General features: G+C 37.7%; 1 long non-coding RNA gene across 1 annotated transcript; it reads right to left on the bottom strand.

Moving 5' to 3' along the window:
• Positions 1-3681: 3681 nt before the first annotated feature.
• Positions 3682-16945, bottom strand: LOC114205912 (uncharacterized). Its single transcript, XR_003608496.2, has 4 exons — positions 16820-16945; positions 11100-11191; positions 9486-9559; positions 3682-6297 (listed from the first exon to the last, which is right to left on the bottom strand). It is a non-coding gene; the product is annotated as an uncharacterized LOC114205912 (long non-coding RNA).
• Positions 16946-17770: the final 825 nt, after the last annotated feature.

The following is a 17770-nucleotide window of genomic DNA, read 5'->3' as shown; positions in this document are numbered from 1 at the left end:
CTTATTAACCTCCACTGATCTTGGTATGCCCACTGTCCTTTCTTCCCACATATCTTGCATGCTGCAGTAAGAAGTAATATTTCTAAAACCTAAATCTGTGTCATGGTGTCATGTGCCTGCTTAAAAATATGTGGTGGCTTCCAATTGCCCATAACAGTGGGTTTCCAGCCTTTTTTTGTTAAGCTGCAGAATTCATTCTTCAAAAGAAGTCTCAAATACAGAATCTAGATGGGTGAAACAGGTCATAACAATATTGCAGGGGTAAAGTCTCCCTATAAATATGTTCCTTTTGCCAGTTCCTGAAAGGACTTTGCAGAATATGGTAATTTACAAACCATTTTCATTTAAAGTTTTATAAACTCCTTAATATATATATGAGACTGTCCATGAGCTGGCAACAGGCTTACCTTGTCCTCTTAGTGCTGTCCAGTAGAACTGTCTGCAATGATAAAAATAATTGTGTCCACACTGTCCTATATGGTACACTTCAGACTTGTGGTTATTGAGTACTTGAAATATGACAACTGAATTTCTAATCTTATTTAATGTTAATTTAAATTTAAATAGGCACATGTGCCTAGTGACTACTGTCTTAGCACATCTCTATTCGTTGCACTGTATAACCCTGTCCTCAGTATAGACCATACTTGTCTCTTGGCCTTTCCTTATATTCTTTGAATCCCTATAGGCGGAACCAGTCCTTTTTCTACTTTGTTTTAATTGAGCTTAGCAGCTTTACTAATTATTAAAAATCCAGTTGGGTAATTAGAATAAAAATTCTCCAAGGAAAGATTTTATTCTTTTATTATATTCTTATTAGTTTTCCTTCCCCAAGTATCAAGAATCGTACCTGACACACAGTAAACATTGAATAATGATGTTTGAATGAATAAATATTGAATCAGTGGTGTGCACATAAAAATAATAGTCTGAATAGGTATATTTTAGGTATCTGTTAAAGCATCAAAAATAATTAGTAATTCTTTGTCTTAACCACCTATTATTGGAAAAAGGAATTATGACAGTAAAGGATAGACAGTACTGCACTGAATTTAATGGCCATTTTGGTCAGGAGTAATCCTCGATTGGTTATTGCTTTTAAGACTTTTTATATTACCTGGTTATCAGTTCTTTTTGAGAATGGCAGGATCTTGGCAGATCATACAGAAGATCTGTTTTCCGTTAGAGCATTGGGTTGTGAATATGAGAAACATTTAGTGTTTGTACTATCACAGGTGTGACTTTGCAGGTGTAGTGGGTATATCTGCATCATGTTCTTTGAAATGTATTTTTAAAAAATAATCCTACAAAGAGACTTGCTGAACTTAGAAATATGGGCAGGAAATACACCAGAATGCAACTTGGAAAAATGGAAGCTAATAAATCTGTCCTACACCTCGACTTCATTAAAAAGAGCGCTTTAAAAAAAAAAATGCTTTTTTTTTTTCTTTTTTATTCAGTTAATACCATCTTTTCTGGCTACATTTTGATACCTGATGCTTTTCAGGGGAGTTGGGCCTTTTGTAAGAGTTGAGCCTTTCAGAGTTCTTGTTTGTGGCACCATAATAAAATAGGATATATTAATTTATGATGGAAAACTAGAAGCTCATCTGGAAACACCAACTATTTAGGTAAAATGAGCTGCCATTTGGAAGATGTCCTTCCCACCTGTGTTAGATGGAATCGAGGACTAATAGCTATAGTATGACTAGTTGGATTTTGAAGATTATTAAAACTTTCTGTTCTGCTGACTTTTGTTACATTGATACTTATTCTCACCCTTAGCAAAATATTCATAGAAGGATAAAATGTGCCAGATAATGGACTCATTGAGCTGGAAACCCATTTTCATGTTGGTTTCTGGCTTCATCTTTGGAAATGTTGACTTCTATTTCAAGCAACTTGTTCTGAAAAGAAGTGAGATTATAACTCTTCTATCTCAACTCTACCAGTAGAGTAACAATTTTTTTAGGAGGTTCCCAGTAGCATTTATCTGGGATGGGGATCTCAGGGCGTAAACACACCACCACTTTGGGTTTGATTAACAGCTCCACCACTCAGTTCTCCCTGCCACATGGGCAAGATACTTCACCACCCCTCAGCTTCTGTTTTCCTGGCTTTGTCACTGAGATAATCCTTTAAAGGATTGCCCAGTGAATAAATTAGCAGAGTATATAAAGCATTTAGCAAAGTGCCTGGCACATGATGGGCACTCATCCCTTTCCCCTTCCCCAGTGCACCTGATCATTACTATTAATAGTAACAGCAATTAGTAACAGTAATGTTTACAAGAGTACATATGATGGAAACAAAACTAAACCAAGGGTCAGCAAACTTTTTATGAAAGTCCAAACTGTAAATATTTAAAGTTACTAGGCCATATACAATCTGTTACATGTTCTTTTTTTTTTTTCTTTTACAACCTTCAAAAATGTAAAAACCATTCTTAGCTCATGCAGGCCATACCATTATACTGATGCAACAGTCTAATGGACTTTTTTTTGTCTTTCAGGCACTGTGCATGGTAGCAGTTCTTGTGTGTACTGTAATTCAAGTTTCTTAATTTGGCTCCTGTTGTTTCTCCATACCATTTCTAATCTTGTATGACTATTTGTTTGCAGACCCAGGAAGTCTAGAGAATGTATTTTTTAAATCTCTCCTTTCAGCTATCGATTCTGGTATGAGGAAATCATAGTTATCCGCCTTCATCTCTCTCCCCTCACAAACCTGCTGGGCCTGGCCTGAGATCTGAGAGAATCTCTATTTGAATATTTAATTGATTCCAAATGTCCTAAGGAAGGCTGAAGAGAGAACATGTTACTAATCACCCTTCAGGAGCTTGGCCCCCACAGACAGCTTCAGATGTTTCTTTCACAGAGCTTATCTGGACAATAGGGAGTTAAATTAGTTACAGGTTAACATGGAGGAAGGTAGTTTATGCCTAAAGGAAAGTTAGGTGGAATGCTCCTTTTTATGCAGACAGTAAGGAAGAGTTTTTGCGAAATTAGATGTTTAACCCAAGTACAGAGAATCACCTTTAACAAACCATTGCCTAACGGACTTACTACAATAATTCCTTTTTTTTTTTTTTTTTTTGGAAAACGTACTGACACCCCATCGCATGCAAATGCTCTAAGCTGGTAGGCTACCCTCCAGCACACCCTAGGCACCGTCAGTCTCACCTGTTGCGTCATATATTTAGGAAGAGAGTTGTGCAGCTTTCAGTTATTCACTTAACAAATATTCATTGAATGCCTATTATGTGCCAGGCATTATTCTAGGCTTTGGGGACGCAGGAGGCAACAAGGAAAACCCAACCAAACCTGTGTGTGTGTTAGCTGTGCTTGTTATTAACCATCATACAAGTTATTCATCATAATACAAACCAATGAAATACCAGTACAAAGAAAAAGAATTTCTGTGAAAAGTAAGCTGAGTGCTTTCTAAAAACTAAACGAAGGCAAATCACTAGAAACACTATTGAATAAAGTTTCATAACAACCGTCAAATACTAAAAATAGATACAGCAAAAATCTAAAAGGTGTCTATTTAGTGCTTTACAAGTGACTTTAAACTTTGACCCCATTTTAAAGATACAAAACCGGGAAATAATAGACTATACTGCTTAAGTGAGTATAATGCAAGAAGATGGAATTCCAAGTGAACTCATATTCAAAAAAAAAAAAAAAAAAACAGAGAAAAGCCCTTAGCCTTGCATCAGAAGATAGGCAAATGAATGAATGTGCCATATGTTTCAAGTTCAGATAATAAATCCCGGGTGCATATGATTCATCTTTATGATTTCCTTCTTTAATCAACTTGTTCATGTAACCAACCAATTCTAAATAAGAGGGCTAATACCATATAAAATAGAGCTATCACTGACATCAGAAAAGTTTCAGTTTGGAGGAATTGACAATAAATGTGCTCTGCATAGTGAGTCATATTTTCCCAAAGGCTCCTCATCTAAATTTGAGATGTACATATTTTTAGTGCCCCAATATACCTAATTGATTATTGGATTTAATTGGTCCTAACCGTTTTTGCAGCCTAAGATTTATTTTCATCATCAACCCCGTGTTTGTTTCTCTTCTTCATTTAAAGCTCCTACTAATGGTGTTAAATAGGTAAGTTCCTGAATATTTAAGTGATTTTTTTTTTCAGTATGTCATTTTACCTTTAGAAGTTGCCATGTTACATATGACATATGACAACCTGGTCTGTCCTCAGTTGCAAGTTTTAAAGTCTCTTCGAAAAACAACAACAAAAAAGAAGATGCTGACTTCCTTTATAAATTCTGACTTAAAAAAAATACTTGTACCTTTTTTTTTTCTTCAAGGGGGTATACCCCATAGTCTAGATAGTTATCCAGTTATTAGCAGGATGGTTTTAAATCCTAATGGTAACTTTTCTGCTACTATAAGAGAGGTGAGATGAATGAGTAAATATGAGTTTAAGTTGTAAATATATTCAAAAGATCATTATCTGTACAGACCTACATATAGTGTTGGCATTTTAGGAATATCTTTAAGTTGTACACATGGTTTGAGGAAATGCTGAGCACAGAGAAATACATAATCATTATTAGTTTGTGAAAAAAGCAAAGCAAGTTTCTGCCACCAACCCATGAAAGCACAGGAAATGGCTTCATGTAGTAGGTGTTGGAGTCTGAGCATTCTGTTGACAGAAGCGGGTTCTACCCAGGGGTTTTGTGTTAATGTAATCAAACACTTCAGAGCTGCAGCCTAGCAAGCTCAAGTCCACCCACCTCAGAGTTTATCTTTAGCTCATCTGGAAGAGTTTATTTTAAACACTGAACATTGTTTGCTGCTGTTGAAATGAAAGTGAGAGAGTTACAAGCTTTCTTCCACTGCCATCTGGCAGATTTACTGATGGATCGGGTTCTTTAATCCATGTAGCCCCGTGTGTGGGAGCTATTGTCTTTGTGTTGATCATGCAGCTGGCTTGGCTGAACTTTAAAAAGCTCACACAAAGCTATCAAGAGCCATCCTATAGATAAATGAAGTTGGGGGTGTTGCAAAAGTCAATGGAGCCTTTTGCAGGAGGGTGGAGAAGGCTTGGAGGTATACTTTTCATTCTCCTCTGAACATATACTTTAAAATCTATAGCTCTCTTTGTGACCCGTAAAAGAGGGAGAAAACCATATCGGAATATTTTAAAAGAAATAATTGAAGCTACAAAGAAGTGACTATAGCTAAATTAGAAAAGTATGCAGCAGAGTAGAATGGAAAGGAACAGCAGATTTAGGGGGGTCTATAACTCATTACAGTAAATGTGGGATCGTGAGGAGTCAAATGAGTGTACTCTTCAGTGGGGATTTGTCCTGTTTTTTGTTTTTGTTTTTGCACTACATGTCATATTGGGACAGTCAAAAATACACACATCACGTACCTAATCCTTAGTTATAGGCTTTTGGGGGTATGGAACGATGTAGGATCTCACTCAGTACATTACATTGAGTATAATTCACGACTAGTTCCGGTGCATAATTCTTACCGTAACCGCAAATGCATACACATGCATTAAGAGATTGCATGTGAATGATGGGCTAAGTGCAAAGGAGGATGCCTTCAATATACCCTATATTAAGTTTATAAGAGCACAAGAAGACATAGGAAATATCTTGGATATATTCGATTGGCGTTCAGTTTTCTTTCCTAACAATGAAAACAAGGAACTACATGGCACACATTCTGGATGGAAACCAGTCTCCTACAAATAGGTGCCCTAGCATGAGATTTGGAAGGGAGGATTAAAAGGAGGCCTTCTCTCTACTGTTTTTGGCTATCTTCTGGTAGTCCTGGAAACAGAGTTGCTTCTTTTATTCAGTTTTGGTTTTCTTGTTTCGTTTTGTGTTTTGATGATAAGAGGCAATTGAGGTAGACCCTGTAGTTCTGTGTCCTCTCGCTTCTCCCTGGGTGTTGAGAGGAGGTTACAGTGGTAGCGGCATCCTGATTCTGGTTTCCCGATCCCAGAATCAGAGCGGTGGTCTCCTAACTAAGCATTTCTGTCAGCATCCTCCAGGTCCCCACCTTCCCGACCACGGCAGAAGGAGCAGCTTCCTCTTACAGGTCAGCTCTGTAGTACTTCAGCGTTCGTTCTTCTTAGTGTAACCCAACCCACTCTTTCAGCCCTTCTCATGATTTTGTAGTTGGGTACAAACTTTGTTGTAGGTTGGAGTCTGAGCAAAATCACATGATTTCGTAGTTGTAGGTAACTACAACTTTACCATATTCTATCCCTTTCTCCTTAAAATATCTGGGAGGATTCTGTTTCCTATTTAAGAAACAACAACAACAACAAAACAGATTAATAGGATGACTGACCAGAGAGAAGAAGCATAACGTTTCAAATAAAAACCACCTTGTCAATGAGCAAGCAATGGCAGAGACAGAAGATACAAAGAAATTGAGCGTTACAGCTTGAAAGGGTGGAGGCTGAGGAAGGAGAGGCCAGCCATCACGGTATTTCTTTGGTGAAATCACTAACCTACAACGCTTGGGCCCTAGCTTAGCAGCTTCACATATTTGAACTCATCAAAATGTCAGCTGACAACGTGAAACTACCAAAGGAACTGGAAACCTACCAAAGAAATTTGGGTAGCACACAGTATCCCAGTGAGGAGATCCATGTGGGGAACCAAATTATAGCCAGAAATTTGATTAGCTTTATAGGGTCAGAGAGAGGAAGTTCATTCTGTCGGAGGTTGAACGTTTGGTGACATTAGCAGTGATACCCGTATTAGGTGAATTCATAAGCAAGTGCTTTATGTGCTGGATGATCATGGTTCTTGAAGTGGGCCTTGTAAGGATGTGTTCTGTTGTTGCCGACTATGCCACCTTCTAAGCGACGTTTTCTTTTTTTAAATATGTGTTTATCACCTAAATATTGCTGCTAGTCTGCCTCAGGAAACATTTCTCCACTATTATACCCCACAGAGAAGTAAAAGGGGCCAAGTGAATTAGCCACACTCAGAGACACAGGTAGGGGTAAAGGAATATATTATTCATAGTTGGAAAGGCTGACATGTGAGAGAGTATCTGTGAATCTTTCCTAATATGAAATTTCTGGTGAACAGATTAATTTATCACAGCTGTTTTCCATTTAGGAAAAATGTAATAAATACTAGGCTTCCTTCAGCAGGCAATTTGATTAAGATTGTAGAATGACGTGTGATGGATAATCCTGTATAAGTGTTTTGGGCAGTGTGAATGGATTAGAAAGACATTCATAACTGAAACCCTGGCTACCCTAGGAATATTTATTTCTATTTATCTGCTGCAAATCAAGTCAGAGAATTAAAGGTAAGAGGGGACTCAAAGGCTAGATGTGAGTTTTTAAGAAGCAGACTATAGTGCATTGAAGGCAAGAACATGTTTGAACATTTTCTGCTTCCTGCTAACATCTGGCACAGGGCTATAATATATCAGTTACTCACAAGATATTAGATTGATTATTTAATTGGTTATTTAATGACCAAAAACTAAGGTGTCTACCATCCTATTGATGGCCAGGTGAGATGGAGCCTATTTAACTGGACTGACAGATAGTCTCTTCCTACACCTTGGAGAATAAGCTCAACCTTCACAGGGAGCATAGGGCTCTTTTAGCTTGTGACAGAAATGCTGGATTATCCTGTACACTCTTACTCAAAACATGGAATGATACATATGAAAGAGCCTTGAGTAAGTGTGCCATCATTTTTGACAGCTATAGTCAATAGTAATTGGGACTTCATAGGAGGGAAAATAGAATGTCAAACAAAGAAAGCTCACAGGCTAGGGGCGCCTGGGTGGCTCAGTTGGTTAAGCCACTGCCTTCGGCTCAGGTCATGATCCTGGAGTCCCTGGATCGAGTTCCGCATCGGACTCCCTGCTCAGCAGGGAGTCGGCTTCTCCCTCTGACCCTCCCCCATCTCATGTGCTTTCTCTCTCTCTCATTCTCTCTCTCTCAAATAAATAAATAAAAATCTTTAAAAGAAATAAAAAAATAATAAAAAATAATAAGAAAAAGAAAGCTCACAGTCTAAAAATATTTAATCCTCCCACAGATTCCCCTAGAAACATCTATATAGTTCATTCGAATTATTGACTAGTGCCTTACAGTTCTTTCTGCAGATTCCTCTGGATTCCAGTAAATAGTCTGCCTTCAGTTGATGAGAGAGGATTTGCCAAAACTAACACAATTAATTCTGCTACAAACAGTTTGTATTTACTGTGGCTCATAATTAATTTTCAAATAAGTATATGTGCATGAAAAAAAAAATAAAGAGGGCTTATTTTCTTTTTAAAATAATGCCACCATTCTTGCAAATCCCTAAGATCATCAATTCATAGGACAAATTAGGAGATGTGATTAAACTCACTAGAGAAAGTTCTTTCTTGAATAATTATTATTTATGTGAGATATTTCACATATATTATCTCTAATCCTTGTAACAACACTGTGAGGGAATCTTAGTCCTAATTTGCAGATAAGGGAAGAGAGTTTCAGAAAGTCTAAGTGATTTGCCTCGAAACTGATAGGCCCAGACTTTGAACCAAAATTTTTCAGATTTTAGAAGCTTTGGCTCCTTCCTACCAGTGTACACTTCTTTTAGTGAACTAAAATAAGGTCCATAGAAAAACTTAAAATTGTCTCTAAAACCAAAATAATAGTAGATATTTCATTTTCATATTTATAATTATTGTTTTTCTCAGTCTGTTCCTTTAATATATTCATTTTCTAGAGTAGATAATATTTTAAATATGGTTACTTCTGCCTGATGGGTCAAGAATGTGTTAATTTTTTTTCATTGACTACTATATTTAGTTTCTCTGTCAACACAAGTTAATTGAAAAGGTTTCTGCATAATATCCCTAAGTGTAAATTATTTATCAGGGTGGTTAAAAAAACCAGTGCCCCATCCAGAGTGTTGGTTTCCTGCCAAAGGGATATATATATCATCTTTCATGGGTTTGCTGAAATTGCACAAACAATCAAATGTCTGAGTTAAATCATAATGCAATGATCAAAAGAGCTGTATTACTGTACTTTATAGTAAATGCATCCATTTCTTTTGAAATAAAGCAGTTTTAACTCTCCAACATCTGCTGAAAATTCAGAGATTATACACACCCAATTAGTGAAAATCCTCTAAAGAGTTCAAACACTTAGAATAGTTTTCCCACTTTGCAATTGATAAAACATTTGATATATCAATATTATTTCATGTAAAATTTTCTGAATAAAGTAAGAGGTGACAAGGAAAATACTTTTTGTGTTTCATTTTCAAAAAGATTATTTGAGGGAACTTTGGCTTCTGGAAATGACAGTCTAGGTTACTTAGACGACTACTTAAGGGCAAATGACAATTCTGGATAAAAATAGAAAAAATATGCAAACAAGGTGGTGAGAAATTTTAGATCAAAATCAGGCAAACATGAAGTAAGAATCCTAGAAGTTAAGAGAGAAAGCAAAATTACCTTTGCCCAGAGGATATTTGTCTCCTTAGCAGAATCAATGATGAATGTGAAGTTTTGTTATGCTTGTCCAGAACCTGAAGGAGGATAAAAGTGAAAGTGTGCACAAAATCTGGGATTCGGTACACACTCACACAAATTCACATTAAGCTGGGATTCGGAAGGACTCCACACTCATGGTAAGTAGGAGCAAGAACTAACGTTGAATTATTCTCCCACCTGTCCCATGGAACAGGGGAGTTGTTTTCCCACTGAGCGGAAGAGGGAGCATATAAAAGAAGAGAAAACCCATCACTGGAAGGAAGGCTAAGCCCTAGTCCCCAGGCAGAAGTTCACATTGATTTCACCAGAGCAATCCAAGGTAAGCTCAAACCATCAATTTGGCCTAAAGTCATTTAGGACTGGCAGTGCCCTAGATGACCAGCAGAAGGGACCTTCATAAAAGGGCTGGGACAACCTCCATAATTAATTTTTTTTCAAAGTCGATAAGTAGCTAAGGTACACGCACCCGTACCATGAGTAAGAATAAGCAGCACTGATCCAAGAATTTCAGATATGGGAATTATCAGACATAGATGAGGTAATAACTATGTTTACTGTGCTCAGAAAAATAAAAATGAGCTTGAAAGTTTCATCAGAGAAACTACAAAAGTGACAACTTTTAGAACTATGTAACACTTCTAGAAATGAATTTATTGGTATATTTTTTGAGGAGAGGGAGAGGGGAGAGAGAATCTCAAGCAGGCTCCACGCTCTGCACAGAGCCTAATGTGAGAACCCGACCTGATCCAAAACAGAGGCAGATGCTTAATCGACTGAGCCATCCAGGCGCCCCTAAAAATATATTATTTTCTATCAACCACATTTCTTGATCTTTCCCCTAAAATGTCCATTCTTATGTCTCCCTTTGCAGTTTCCTGCATTATTTCTTCTTATCTGTCTCTTTAGTTTATTACTTCTCTCTTCTGCTATGTTCAATCAGCAGCAAATCCACTTTCTGAATTTTTCATTTGTTAGAATTTTGTTATAAATTATATTTGTTATAACTTGCACACACCCATGCTCGCTCTCTCAAAAAAAAATATATTTTTATTGGAGTTACAGAAAGAACACAAAGAGAGATAGGGACAGAGGCAAACTTTGAAGAGATGGTGACAGAGAATTTTCCAGAACTGATGAAAAACAATACTCCACAACTTCAACAAGCCTAACTCTAAAAGGAGTACTACAAAGGCACGCACTGAAAACTTAGGTCCACACAACAAACTGCACAACAGATATTTAGAGCAGCCTTACTGCTGAGTGCCAAAACTTTGAAGCAATCAAGATGTACTTCAGTAGGTAAATGGTCAAGTAAACTGTGGTACATCCAAACAATGTAATGTTACTGAGCACTAAAAAGAAATGAGATCTCAAGCCACAGGAAGACACAGAGGGACCTTCAGTGGATATTGTTAAGTGAAAGACGTCAATCTGGAAAGGCCACATCCGAAATATATACCCATGTGAAAGATATGTAATGGACTGAATGCAACTAACTGCCAACCTAGAATTCCACACTCAAAGTATAGATCCAGAAGGGTTGTAAAATAAAAACGTGAACAAACATAAACATACCAAAATGGAGAGGACCACCACAGCTGAACCCCATAGAGGACATTCTAAACAATTCACTTCAGGCACAAGGAAAGTAATTCCAGATGGAAGTCCTGAGGAGATAAGACCAAAGAAAATATTAAGTATAAAATGGATAATTATATTAGAAAATAAGAATTCTAGGAACATTTATTGTATAAAGATAATAACTTGAAAGATAGGCTTAATATACCTGATAAGATTTAAGCAGAAATCAGGAATGCGTGAGCTGAGTTAAAGTGTACTAAAGGTTTTCCATTATCCAGGAGTAAGATTAAAAAGACAAGATTGGTATTAAAGGATGCATGGTGTACTAAAGAATAATCACTGAAATACTTTTTAAAAGTCATAATCTCCAAACTAATACAGCAGGACACACACACACACACACACACACACACCCCAGAATAAAAATCATCTTTCTAGGAGCGCCTGGCTGGCTCAGTTAGAAGAGCATCCAAAAGACTCTTGATCTCAGGGTTGTGAGTTTGAACCCCATGTTGCACGTAGAGATTACTTAAATAAATAAAAAGTTAAATCTGAAAAACAAACTGAGGGTTTCTAGAGGGGAGGGGGGTGGGAAGATGGGTTAGCCTGGTGATGGGTATTAAAGAGGGCACGTTCTGTGTGCAGCATTGGTGGTATAGTGGTGAGCATAGCTGCCTTCCAAAAAGGGCACGTTCTGCATGGAGCACTGGGTGTTATACGCAAATAATGAATCATGGAACACTACATCAAAAACTAATGATGTAATGTATGGTGATTAACATAATGTAATAAAAAATATTGAAAATAAAAAAATAATCTTTTAAAAAGAAGATTAGAAATAAGAAAAAGAGAAGAAAACGTGAGACAAATATAGGACACAAAATAATATAGTAGATTTAACCCAAAATGTATAGTTATAATAAATGTAAGTGATCAAATACTCTTGTAACAAAAACAAAGATTTTTAGGCTGTTTTTTTAATGTAGTTATGCACTGTTTCAAGAGATACATCTTAAATGTAACTATAAAGATATTGAAAGCAAAAGAAAGTAAAAAGATGCATCAGAAATAAAAAAGGGTCACCAAATGAAAACTGACATAACTCTAATGTAAAACTGAACCCCAAAAAAATCATTATAGGTAAAGAAGGTCACTTCATAATGATAAAGATTTTAATTCACCAGGAAGAGATGACAGTTTTTTCAAACATTGCATGAACCTAATTGTATGAAAATTCAAAATTATAGAGCCTCAAAATATACAAAGCAAAAAGCAGAAAAGCATATCTACTGTCATAGTGCTTTTCTTTTTTTTAACACATATCACTCAGTAGTTGATACAGAAAGCTGACCAAATGTCAGTGGCCTGCAGGAGATTTGAACAATAATTTGATTAACAAAGTTAATTTAATGGACAGCTACAAAACACTGCACTCAACAGTTGAATAATGCATGAACTTTCAAGCATATGCAGAAGAATTTCAAAGTGCTTTTATATTGGGGTATAAAGCAAGTTTTGATATATCTCATGAATTTGAGATCATATAGAATGTATTCACCAGGGGCGCCTGCGTGGCTCAGTCGTTAAGCGTCTGCCTTCGGCTCAATTCATGATACCGGGGTCCTGGGATCGAGCCCCATATCCGGCTCCCTGCTCAGTGGGAGGCCTGCTTCTCCCTCTCCCACTCCCTCTGCTTGTGTTCCCTCAATCTTAAAAAAAAAGAATGTATTCCCCAATCACAATGCAGTTAAAATAAACATCAGGAACTAAATAATAATCAGAAATTCTCTTACATTTCAAAATTAAGAAATATACTTCTAAATTATCAATGGATCAAATGAGAAATCAATATAGAAATTTTTAAATATTTTGAAAAAATGATAATAAAATTATAGCCTTGAATGAATATATTAAATATATTAAAAATAGAGAATAGTTAAAAATAGACAAAAATAGAGAATAATTGGGAATCAATGCATTCATTTCTAGAGGCTAAAGAAAGTACAGCAAATATTAGCTCAAGGAAAGTGAAAAAAATTAAACATAAGAGCAGATAGTGAATGAAATAGAAAATAAATTTATAATAGAGAAAATCAACAATGCTGGATCTTCGAAAAGATTCATGAAACTGGCCTACCTTTTGTAGAGAAGACACAAATAAATAAAAAAAAGTCACTTAGAGCCCTTCAAGTGCTCACAGAATCTTCAAGATCTTTCCTACTTTCACTAATTATGTCTGTGAGGCTCTTCCAAGTTCCGCCTGTTATCTAGTCCCCAAAACCACATAACCTTTATATGTAGTTATTTATTTTATGCCATTCCACTTCTAGGTACCAAAATTTCTTCTGCTTCTCCATTGCTGTGAAACAAAATGCTCTAGAACTTAGTTACTTAAAATAATAGAAACCACGCATTTTGCTCATGAGTTGGCAATTTGAAACTGGGCTCTGCGTGGGGGGCTCATCCCCTTTCCTCTTGGCATTAGCTGGGCCCCGAGCTGGTTTGGGGGTATGCAGTACATGTAGGTGCAGAGGACCTCATGCTCGTAAGAGGGCCCATGGTTGGGTTTAAATGCTCTGTAGTCTCTTTCTTCAACTTCTTAATAATTTTATCTTTGAATTTGTGTTTTATAAGTGAAATCTGATGGGACAATGAAACGTATGGGAAAGGCTTTGGAGCCTAAGGCTGCATGTAGCTCAGCCTCTGCCACCTCCCAGCATCCTGAGGAGAGTTACTAGCTGCCCGACTGTTGCCTCCAGCAGGTACCCACCTGAACCAACCCTATTCTCGCAGGGTGCCCAGGTACCTTTGGGGGTCTGCACTCACTTGGCATTTTCCCTGTGCCAAAGGACACATGATATTAAATAGCAAACAACAACAACAACAGTAAAAATCCATAACAGGTCAACCAAGATGCCTTAAGTAAAAGAAAAAAAGGTTTTCTCCTACTTTAAGAACATGGTCTCTGAATTTTCAGTTGCACCAGGCCCTACAAATTATGTAGCCGGACCAAACTGGGCAACATGTCTGAAATGGAAGATCCACCTCCAAGAGAATTCATTCACATGGCTGGTTAGTTGGCGCTGGCTGCTCAGCCAGGACTGTTGGGTGGGGGGAGTGGTTCCTCTCCTTGTGCACCTCTCCATTTGATGGCTTGGACTGCTAATAACATGGCATCTGGGTTTCAAGTGGCAGCTGCTCTTTCCTAAGGCCTGGGCCTGGAAATCTGCCTAATATAGCATTGCTTTTGTCAGATCCTATTAGTTACACTAATGATAGATCCCATCAGACTTGAGGGGAAAGAGCATAAAACCCACCTTTCAGACGGAAGAGCTTCAAATCGTTTGTTCGTCTGTGATTTGCTATACACATATGTGAGTGGTAAAACAATACAGCAAACTAAGGAACTGAGCATCTCAGAAGGCAGGATAGTGAATAACTATAGGAGGGAGTGAGAATATTGTGATCCAGGTGTCTGGGGTGCTGGGAATGTTCTGTCTCTTGAGTGGTTTGGTAGAGGCACTTTAAACTATTTGCATATGTGTTATGCTTTTTGTTTGTTTGTTTTTGGTATATATGTTATTTTTTAAGTAAAAAGTAAAAAGTAATTGAATTTAGAGCTAAGGTGATAGCTTTAATATTAAAACCATTGCTAAGTCACATTTGTATCCTAGAAATGCATCTTTTTCCTAAAGTAATTGTAAATGAAATAAAACCTCATCATTTAGGCTTAATTAATTGAGATTTGGAAATAGCCTGTTTGAAGATGAAATGAGTTGCCTTCACATTCTCTGAGGACAAAGCGTATCAAGCAAATGAACATGCAATGCAGGGTTTCACCTGGTCAAGAGAAATTGTTTTCAAACATGTAAATAATTGACATATCTAATGATCATCATATTTCATTTAAGGTTTGTCCTCTATGGACATGTATATATTTGAAACAGAATTTGTAGTTTATAAATAATGATCCATATTAGCCCTTCTGACAAATCTGAATCATTTTTCCATGATAATCTACTACCCTGCCTAGAGTAACTTAAATTATAGTATTCTGAAAATTAAAACTCAGATTATTTTTATTTATAGATATATCAGAATGATCGCAAGTATTACAGACAATGTCTCTAAAATTTATAATCCATCTATGTTAACATTCCCTAATTTCTGACTATCCCCAAATACAATTTTATATGTCTTTTGCACATCACAAGAAAGTTTCCCCGGGAAGCAGATTCTGAAGTAGAGATATTCATGCAAGTGGCTTATTGTAGAGTGCTTATTTCATATAAAGAGATAAGGAAAACAAGGTTGGGTATTGGAAGAAGTTTGAGAACTTACTTGGATATGGACTGCATTTCATCAATATTCTTAAAAAATTGTTCGAAATCTTTTTTGAAAAGGAAGAAATAAATCAACATAAATCTCAGAATACTAACACATTTGAGATTAAATTGTCAAGTAGTGGATATTCATTTATTTGTTGGTGTTTGTTGAATGAATGAACAAAATGAGTGCTGAAAGCAAACAACTTATAACCTCAATCATATGCTCATTGGGCTTAAGCTCATTATCTCTGTATTCAGTTGTAAATTTAAATATATATATAGGGGTATATATATTTACATAGATATAGGGATATAAACAAAATACTAAAAATATTACTCTTAAGATTGTACCAAAACAGGTCCAATTATGGATTTTGTCACTTATAATTATCTGGGATCAGCTATTTCTTATAATACATCTATATTGATTGTTCAGCCTAAATATAGCTGACTTTCATGCACCTCCAAGAAACATATCATGTACGGAAATAGCCACGTGATTTAACCTTTGTCTTTTGATCTTCACAAGACTTTGTGAGGCCAGTATCATTAGCCCCTTCTAGAGATGAAGAAACCGCGTCTCGGAGGTATGCAGTGGCAGCTAATGAACAGCCTCAGGCTTCCCTTACCTGCCACCGTCCTTCAGCCTCACACACATTTAGGCCTTTCCTTCAGCAGATCCACGAATCTCTGTCAATGTGATCCAATAAATCTTAAGATGAGACTCACCTGTTTCTGGGTTAGTTTTACTTTTTTAAAAAGGCTCTGAAAGACCCAGTGGCATGATTATGATGTCCCAGGAGATCGTCAAAAACTGTAAATTAAACTAGGAAAGGTGGGTGGCTACTCCTGAATCCCATCCGTCGATGCATGAATGCCAGTTGCCAGGGGGAAAAAAAAAATCTTGTCTGGGAGAAAAAGGCTCTGGCCTCTTCTGAATAGTGGGAAACCTTTTGCAACTGATCACCATCATCTTAAAGGACTTCCAGAACGGCATAATACCCCAGAATTAAATAAATTACACGTGTGGTTATGAGCAAGTTAAGTACTTATTTATCCACATCATTAGTCATCGAAATTCTTGTAGGGAGTAACAGCCAGCCCCACAGGTCAGCCACTTCATGTTTCCTCAACACTTCCACTGTTTTTTAAACACCCGCTCCTTGATTTATGGCCGTACTGTGGCCTCAGCCTGGGCCTAATAACACAGTACGTACCACCCCTGATCAGAGTGACACACACATTCCCTCGCACCCATGTAAGTCATCCCATATGTGGGCCCTCGCCTTTTATTCTGCTATCTGGAAGTTCATGCAAACAGGTGACCGGCCTTGCAAGCCAAGGACCTTCACTTCAGCATGAAGACTTTCAGCAAACGATACTTACTCCTTGGCTAACGTCAGCCACTCGGTATTCTTGAAGCTTTTTTGGCTGCTGGCTTCTTTTCCTCCAAAGGGACCACTCACTCCTGCTGGGTATGCTTCCCCTTGTTTTCACCCTCCACAGGCAGGGGATTGTTTTTCACTTCCTTCATAAAATCACTAGCCGTGTGATGAACCCCAGATCACATGCCACCTCGACAGGAAGTCCTTCCCACCCCCACATCCTTTCGGGCCCTGAACGCACTACTGTTAAGTCACGTCTGTCTCTAGGTCAGGCCCATGTGCATCTCTATGCCTGGCATGTATTAGGCATCCAGAAAAATTCTACTGTTTCTGAGTATCTATTATGTTCCAGCTACTGTGCTGGGTGCTGGCAATACATTGATGAATAAGACCAATTTTTGCCCGTGAAGATACTCCCAGTCTAGCAGGTAAAGATAAATACATGCTTACAAAGGAGCTAAATTCTAAGTGATTGGATCTGTGATAAAGAGCTCATAGGACGACCAACAGCAGCAAGTGGGAAAGCTTTGGTTAAGCATGTGGTTTTGTGTCGGCCTGGGAAGCGTGGGTTACTCGGGGAAGAAGGGACAGAAGATCACAGCAGTGGGAAAAGCACAGGCTGAGGCACAGGGACTTGGCCGTGGTGTGGCAGGAGGGTGGACACTAAGAAAGACATGGGAGAGACAGATGAGGCAAGGGTCACGAATGTGTGAAGGGCAAGTGAGGGACGGAAAGGCAACCCAGGCCTTTACCGTGGGACATCATTGGAGTCTTTTTAGCCGATCAGTGGCCCAGCCAGCTCTGTGTTTCAGATAGACTGTGATCACAAGGTCAAAGTAATTAAAGTGGGGGGCGTGGGGCAGACAGACCAGTTACGAGGTTGAAGCTCTGAGTCCAAGCCAGAGCTGGTTAGAAGTGATAGCTACTCTGGAAGGAGAATTGGCAGCTCGGG

This window comes from Eumetopias jubatus, unplaced genomic scaffold, assembly GCF_037043125.1.
Source record: "Eumetopias jubatus isolate StellerSeaLion01/CBP00866 unplaced genomic scaffold, mEumJub1_p1.0 scaffold_9, whole genome shotgun sequence".
Taxonomy (NCBI): domain Eukaryota; kingdom Metazoa; phylum Chordata; class Mammalia; order Carnivora; family Otariidae; genus Eumetopias; species Eumetopias jubatus.
This window is presented reverse-complemented; position numbering and strand designations above follow the sequence as displayed.